Raw genomic sequence first — 7,305 nt, forward strand, 5'->3', positions numbered from 1 at the left:
ACGATAATGATGCAAGTTTGACTTGTGAGCTTTACGTCGTAGTCTTCCTAAAGGTAGAAATGTATCATCCATATTAAGAATAGGAATGTCATGTTTCACACAAAAAGAAGAAACTTCATTGAGTAAAGAATCCCATCCACTTTCCCTCATCCTTTGTAATTGGACCTTATTTAATTTGACCAAGGACATAGCAACCACAATATCTTGATCTTTCCTTTGAAGTACCTTTGACAAATCATTTGTAATTCCTAAAACAGCTCTCATCAAATGCAAACAAAATATGAAGTTAAAGGATTGTATAAATTCCAATAAAAGATTTACTTCAAACTTTTTTTCTGATGACCCATCCTCTGCAAGTGTCTCAAGTACAGTAACAATAGCTGAAAACATAATAATCACGCTAATTAAAGTGTCATAATGTGAACCCCAACGTGTATCACTAGCTTATTTAAGAGAAGTGTTTTGATTTAGGCCTTGCCCACTTGAAAGCTCACCATTGTTAAGTGCCTCGGTAACTATAGAAGCTTGCTTCCCTCGAAGAATATCACAACGTTTACATGAACCACCAACTATATTTATAAGATTAGCAACAAAGGTGAAGAGAGAAACAATATCCTCATTTTTTTTACCATACCCACGAGAGCCAATTGGAGTTGATGGGCAAAACAATGAATGTAAAAAGCACATTCATTCTCCTTCAAGATGAGAGTTTTGAGACCATTGAACTGACCTTGCATATTACTAGCCCCATCATAACTTTGCCCTCGTAATCTAGAAATGCTCAACCCATGTCTAGAAAATAAAGCATCAATCGCCTTCTTGAGTGAGATGGAAGTGGTATCAGAAACATGCACTAGACCCACAAAACGTTCAACTGCATGCCCATTCTTGTCCACATACCGTAAAACACAAGCCATTTGCTCCTTTGTTGATATGTCCCGAGATTCATCAATTAGAATAGAAAAAAAAGCATCACCAATATCTCCGATAATAACATTGAGAGTCTCCAATGCAATGGCATTAACAATGTCCTTTTGGATCTTAGGTGCCGTTAATTTGTGATTTTCAGGAGCATTTTACAATGTAACCGCATTAATGTCTTCATTATGATTCGCAAGAAATCGCAATGTCTCGAGAAAATTCCCTTGGTTGCTTGCATCCTCAGTTTCATCATCACCACCAAATGCAAGACCTTGTCGCAAAAGATGTCGAACACAATCAATTGATGCAATCAATCGTGTTCGACATGCAATTCGTATCTTCTCCGATTGCTTGAAGAAAATTGACTGAATGTGTTGTTTTTGTTTCATTGATGCTTGGCACATACTCGAACATTGGTTGTGGGCACTTTTTGGACCTCCAACGTGGCTTTGTAGTTTTTCCAAACCCTTCTTCCAATTAGAAAATCCTTCACTCACAAAGGTATCACCACCCAATTGTTCTCCGATTTTTGGTTTAAAAAGATAGCAACATAGACAATATGCTTCATCTTTATCTTTGCTATATTCTAACCAAATAGAAAAGGCATCAAACCATGCCGGGTTGAATCGTCGTAAGCATTGCCCATAACTCTTATAAGGAAAATGATATTTTTTAGGTTGGCAAGGACCCTTTAGTATATATGCTCTCCGAATTTGATCTCAGACATCGGGATGGTAATTCAATATCGGAGTTCATAGTCCAGGATCTATGTGATACCCCTCGATTCTAGAGTTACGGGTGATCAAGTCCGAGCACAGATCCGAGGGATACCAACTGTTAATATGTAAACAAGTAAGAATAAAACTGAATTAAGAATAAGATAATAATGCACTGAAAGAAAACTAAAATGAAAATCCTCAAAACTTAAATAATAAATTAATATAATTTAAATCCGTACAACTCGGGAATCCATCTAGTGAACCCCTAATTCCAAAACTTTAAATAAATTTACAGAATTAAAATCCAAAACCAAAATAGAAAAGAAATCCTATATAACCGGAAGAGTGAGTGTCTGTAACTGCATCAACACGATCCAACTCTAAGCCTGGTACTGGCGAATACCTGAAAAATAGAAGTGGGTCAGGCCCACATGCAAGTTCCAATCTACTACAATCCGTACATAAACCCGATACGCAGATACATCCTTGATAGCTCGGCAATATCTACAATAGTCCATATATATATATACACACTATAGGACGCTCACTAGACTATAACATAGTTCAACCTGGGTAGAAGGTGACATATAAAACACGCTTTTCAGCGGCCAAGTACCTAGACCTACCAGGGAACATTAGCTATATCTAACTACTCAACCTTTGTAATATACGCACCCTAACCGTGATCAGGAGACTCAAGCTCGTATCACGGTACCATAAATATATATATAAATTCATTCCTAACGTAGAAAGATAAAACAAATATCTGTTATGTCGTTCAACTGTTTTAGTTGACAGGACATGCATCCATGTAGGATTTAACTGTTTTAGTTAATCCATTCCGTATGCATGAAGGGGTAGGACTTAGCTTTTTGATCTAATCCATCCCTGATATGTCACCGTCCCATACCGGTACATATAATGCAAATGATCCACCAGTGATGCACATTCATTAGAACATCAAGAATATCCATGAACCAGCATAATAGAAAACATGTATTATTAAGATCCTATTATGCATCCAGTATATGATTATAATCATAGATCCTCCTTTTAAATTGTTAAAGTACTGATAAACAATTTAAGCCATCCATTTCCATATAATTGACGGAACAGAAATTATGACAATTCAGCAATTATCATCCATAACATAATATAATGAATAACAGAATTATAACTGCACATTATACTAGAATTCCCAACCAATACATCCATACTAGTTCATTTACATTATTAAAACGAAGACTAGCATATAAATCCTCCTCAATTCTTGTCGGCATGTAAATTAATATTTAATTCTCATGTCGACTATTTAATCCCCAACTATAAGTCCGAAGCATGATCTAATGATACTCAGATATAAAAACTGAACACATTTTATTTGAATACCAAAACCACCTCCATGCTAGTCCATTTAGTTTTCTAAAGCGAGACTAGCAATTACAACTTCCACTACTCCTGACAGTATATAATTTAGTATCTAAATTTCATGATATCAATAGCTATAGTAGAAACCAACATTCCTGGGACCCATACATTATATATTTCATTTATATAACCTCACAAAAATAACTTTTATTTTAGTCCATTTAATTTACTAGTACCACGCTAGAAATTAACCCTTCCACCCTCCTTGACTGCATGCTTAATTAATAATTAAAAGTCATGACATCCACTCCCATAGCCTCAACCAATAATTAGGTCTTTTAATAGATTAAATACATCATTTTAAAACCTCTCCATTAAATTTGCTTAAACATCACGACAAGAAATTTAATTTCTTCCAAGCCGTAAACCGCATGTGAATTTAATTTTAAATCCCAAGTTGATCAAGTTCCTAACATGAATTAATCATTCATGGGTATAATTAATCATTCTTGGGTATAATCCTATTTAATTATATCATTCAAATCCATCCAACCAAGTTTAAACACACACTGGACCCCTGAAATCACAAAATTCATGTACTGGGCACTTTATAAAATTGGAGCCGCCTCTAATTTTAAGTTGAGCCACCTCAACTCTTTGTGGAGCCGGCTCCACTTCCCCAACCTCCGTTTTTCCTTCTTTGCTTCCTCTGTGTTGCCTTCTTCGTGTCCGGCAAGCCTCCGCCCTCTGTCCCACCTTTTGTTAAAGATTTTTAAGGTTCAAATTAAGTCCTAACAAGCCTAGAAACTTCTTTAATTCCAGCATGAATTACCTAGCAAAAGCTTAAACCATGAACGCAACAGTTTATGTTTTCTCCGTTTATCTTCTTCGCGTCCGGCGGAGTTCAACCCTCCGTTCTAGAATTTTTCTTACATTCCTAGGGTTCAATTCAAGTTCATTAAATCCTAGAAACTCCTCAAATTCTCTTGTGAAATTAATGACAAAAAAATTTAAAACAAAAACACAACAGTTCATAGTTTCAAAAGCGAACAGCGGTTTAAAATTGTACAGAGACTCTATCACGCATAAACATCCATTTTAATAATTAAATTAGATTCTTGGAGACTATAGAGAATGCACAGAACACAAGTTTACAGGAAGGAGATAGAATGAAACTTGCTTTTAGATTCCGGTTTGAAATCTTCACCGCCGTCTATGGAGTTTCCGACGAACGGACGACTACCGGCAACCTTCCTACTACTCCAGTTCTATTCCACCATCAACCTCTTCCTTTCTCTGTGGCACACCTTCAGTCTATAGCTAAAAGCTCTCTGTATTTTCCCCTCAAACCTCTCTATTTCTCTCTTCTCTAGTTTTCCTCTGTTTTTCCTCTCAAGATACTATGTCGTGAATAGGGTTTGTAACCTAGCAGACCCTACTGTCTTATATATATATAGGTTCCTTCTAAACCCTAATCCTAATCCCAGTCCATTGATACGTCGGCTACCCCATTATACATAAATTAAAGCCTAAACATAATTATAAATACAACACACGTAAATACTCTAAGCTACCAAAAATACATGTCAATTAAGTCACTAATAATCAAATAATTAAATCACAAATACACCAATTTAAATTAAAACACATAACACATTACAATTAAATAATTAAAGTAAAACAAATAAATAATTCACAATTAATCAATTACGCAAATAATAAAATAAATAACAATTTCAAATGCACACAAATCAAATAATCAATTAATCAATTAAAATGCATATAAAATAAATAAATAAATTCCAGTTATATCCTTTTGAGAATTAGGGGTATTACAATCTACAGCTAGATCCTTAAGGTTGATCTTTACATCACTTATCTTTGAAGAGCCATCATCTTTTCTTAGAGATGGTGGCAACCCACTTGTCACAAATTTGTCTATTACTGATCAATTTCCTATAGAGAGTGATGACATTTTAGTTTGGTTTCTTAGTGATCAATTTCCCACCAACAAAATAAACACATTCAAAAATTGCATATTATAATAGATTGTGCGCCTGTGTTGTTGTGCATTGTAATAAAATAAAAATAAAAAAAAGAAATTAAATATTCAGAAATTGCATATGCATTGTTATTAGAAAAAATAAACCAAAGGGAGTACCTGTACAAAAGAACTTAATCTTGCAAGTTACAACACTGAACACTCCCAGACTCCCAGTATCATTTAATGCCTCCTCAATTGAAAAAACAAAGCAACTAAGTTTTGTATACATGTATGTGTGTATATATTCAAATGGAGTAGAAAAATTAATGAAATATAAATTTTATTAATTTCTTATAAGATAGAATTGCAAGAGGTAGGGAGCTAATAAAATAAATTACATTAAATGAAAGTAAATGAAATTAATTAAAGGTGCAATTAATGGACTAAAGTTAAGGTACAAATAAAATAAAAGAAAGCTAGATAGAAAAAAGCAAGGCATGAAAAAATGTAAATAAAGCATAAAACTAGACAGACTGAAATGTAAATGTATGTGTCGTCCAGAGAGAGAGAAAGCCCATTATTAGGTAATAGCGTATAAAAACTGATATTTCCCAGGAAAAAAAAAATTTATAAAGACTGATATATAATTGTAAGGTAATAAAATCATGTACTCTCTCCCAGTCTCTCTATATATTATTATTATTATTCAAGTAAAAAGTATATAACCACTAATTTCATTGTGGCTTCTTGAGACAGTGGGTGCTCATAATGTATTATTTTGATTTATTATATAAAAGTACATAAAAGTAATTTATAAAAAAATTTAAGTGAACACAACAGATCTTCGATTCTTCATCATATATATTTCTTTGTTGTTGTATTAGCAATTAACACATTAATTAGTCAATTAATTGTTTCAAGACGAGAAAGAGCATAAAAAGGCACATAAGTTACATAACCTAAATCACACTGACAAAATCAAGAACGATTAAGCAGTAAACAACATACGAATTTAGATTACAGGCTGAAAACGAATCATCAATTCTCATTTCAAACAGAAATCTAACACATAAATGATAAATCAACCAAAATCAAGCAAATAATCAGTTCTTGAGATTTGAGAACCAATAAAAAAAAGAAGAAGATCAGTTGACCTACCTTCGATTTGCAGTGTGAAAGTTGAGATATCAGAGACCAAAGTTGTGGAATAATAGCAGTGAAAACTGAAGAGAGAAGCGACCGGATAAGGGCTAGACGAAGATGAAAGAGAAGCTCTGACAACGAGAAGAAATGGTCGGTGGAGAAAAGGTCGATGGGCCAGTATATATTTTGGGAACTTAATAATGGGGGGTATTTGTGAAATTTCAGGGGGGCCATGATGTATATTCTATAAAAAAAAAAGTGTAATATATAATAGGAAAAAAAAAAAAATTTCAGAGGGGGCATTCGCCCCCCTGGACTACAGGCAGGTCCGTGCCTGACCGTATAGGATGGCACCAGTAAAGATGAGAGAGCTGAGGGATCAGATTCAGCAATTACTCAGCTAGAGTTTCATTCGTAGAAGTACTTCACCCTAGAGAGCACCAATTTTGTTTGTGAAAAAGAAGGATGGTTCGCTTCGCCTGTGTATTGATTACAGGGAATTGAACAAGGTTACTATTCGTAACAATTATCCGCTACCCAGGATCGATGATTTGTTTGATCAGTTAAGGGGAGCCACATATTTCTCCAAGATTGATCTGCGTTCTGGGTATCATCAACTGAGGGTTAGGGAGCAGGATATTCCTAAGACAGCGTTTCTCACAAGATATGGTTCTTATGAGTTTTGTGTCATGCCGTTTAGGACAACTAACGCACCAGCAGTGTTCATGGACTTAATGAACAGAGTCTTCAGGGCTTATTTGGATCAGTTTGTCATTATTTTCATTGATGATATCTTGATCTATTCTAGGTCTGAGGACGAGCACGCGAGACATCTTCGGATAGTGTTGCAGACGCTTCGTGAACACCAGTTGTATGCCAAGTTCGAGAAGTGTAAATTTTGGCAGCGGGAAGTGAAGTTTCTGGGTCACGTGGTGTCCAAAAGGGGGATAGTAGTAGATCCAGCCAAGGTTTCAGCCGTGGTTGAGTGGGGACAGCCAACTTCACCTACCGAGATTCGGAGTTTCCTCGGTTTGGCGGGATATTATCGGAGATTCATCCAGGGGTTCTCTAAGATAGCTGAACCACTCACACACCTAACTAAAAAGGGTGTACAGTTCGTGTGGGATGAACACTGTCAGCTAGCTTTTAAGGAGCTCAAAAGGAAATTGA

Source organism: Cornus florida, unplaced genomic scaffold (genome assembly GCF_030987335.1).
Source record: "Cornus florida cultivar Cherokee Brave unplaced genomic scaffold, ASM3098733v1 CherokeeBrave_3.0.0_Hap2_Chr11, whole genome shotgun sequence".
Lineage (NCBI taxonomy): Eukaryota > Viridiplantae > Streptophyta > Magnoliopsida > Cornales > Cornaceae > Cornus > Cornus florida.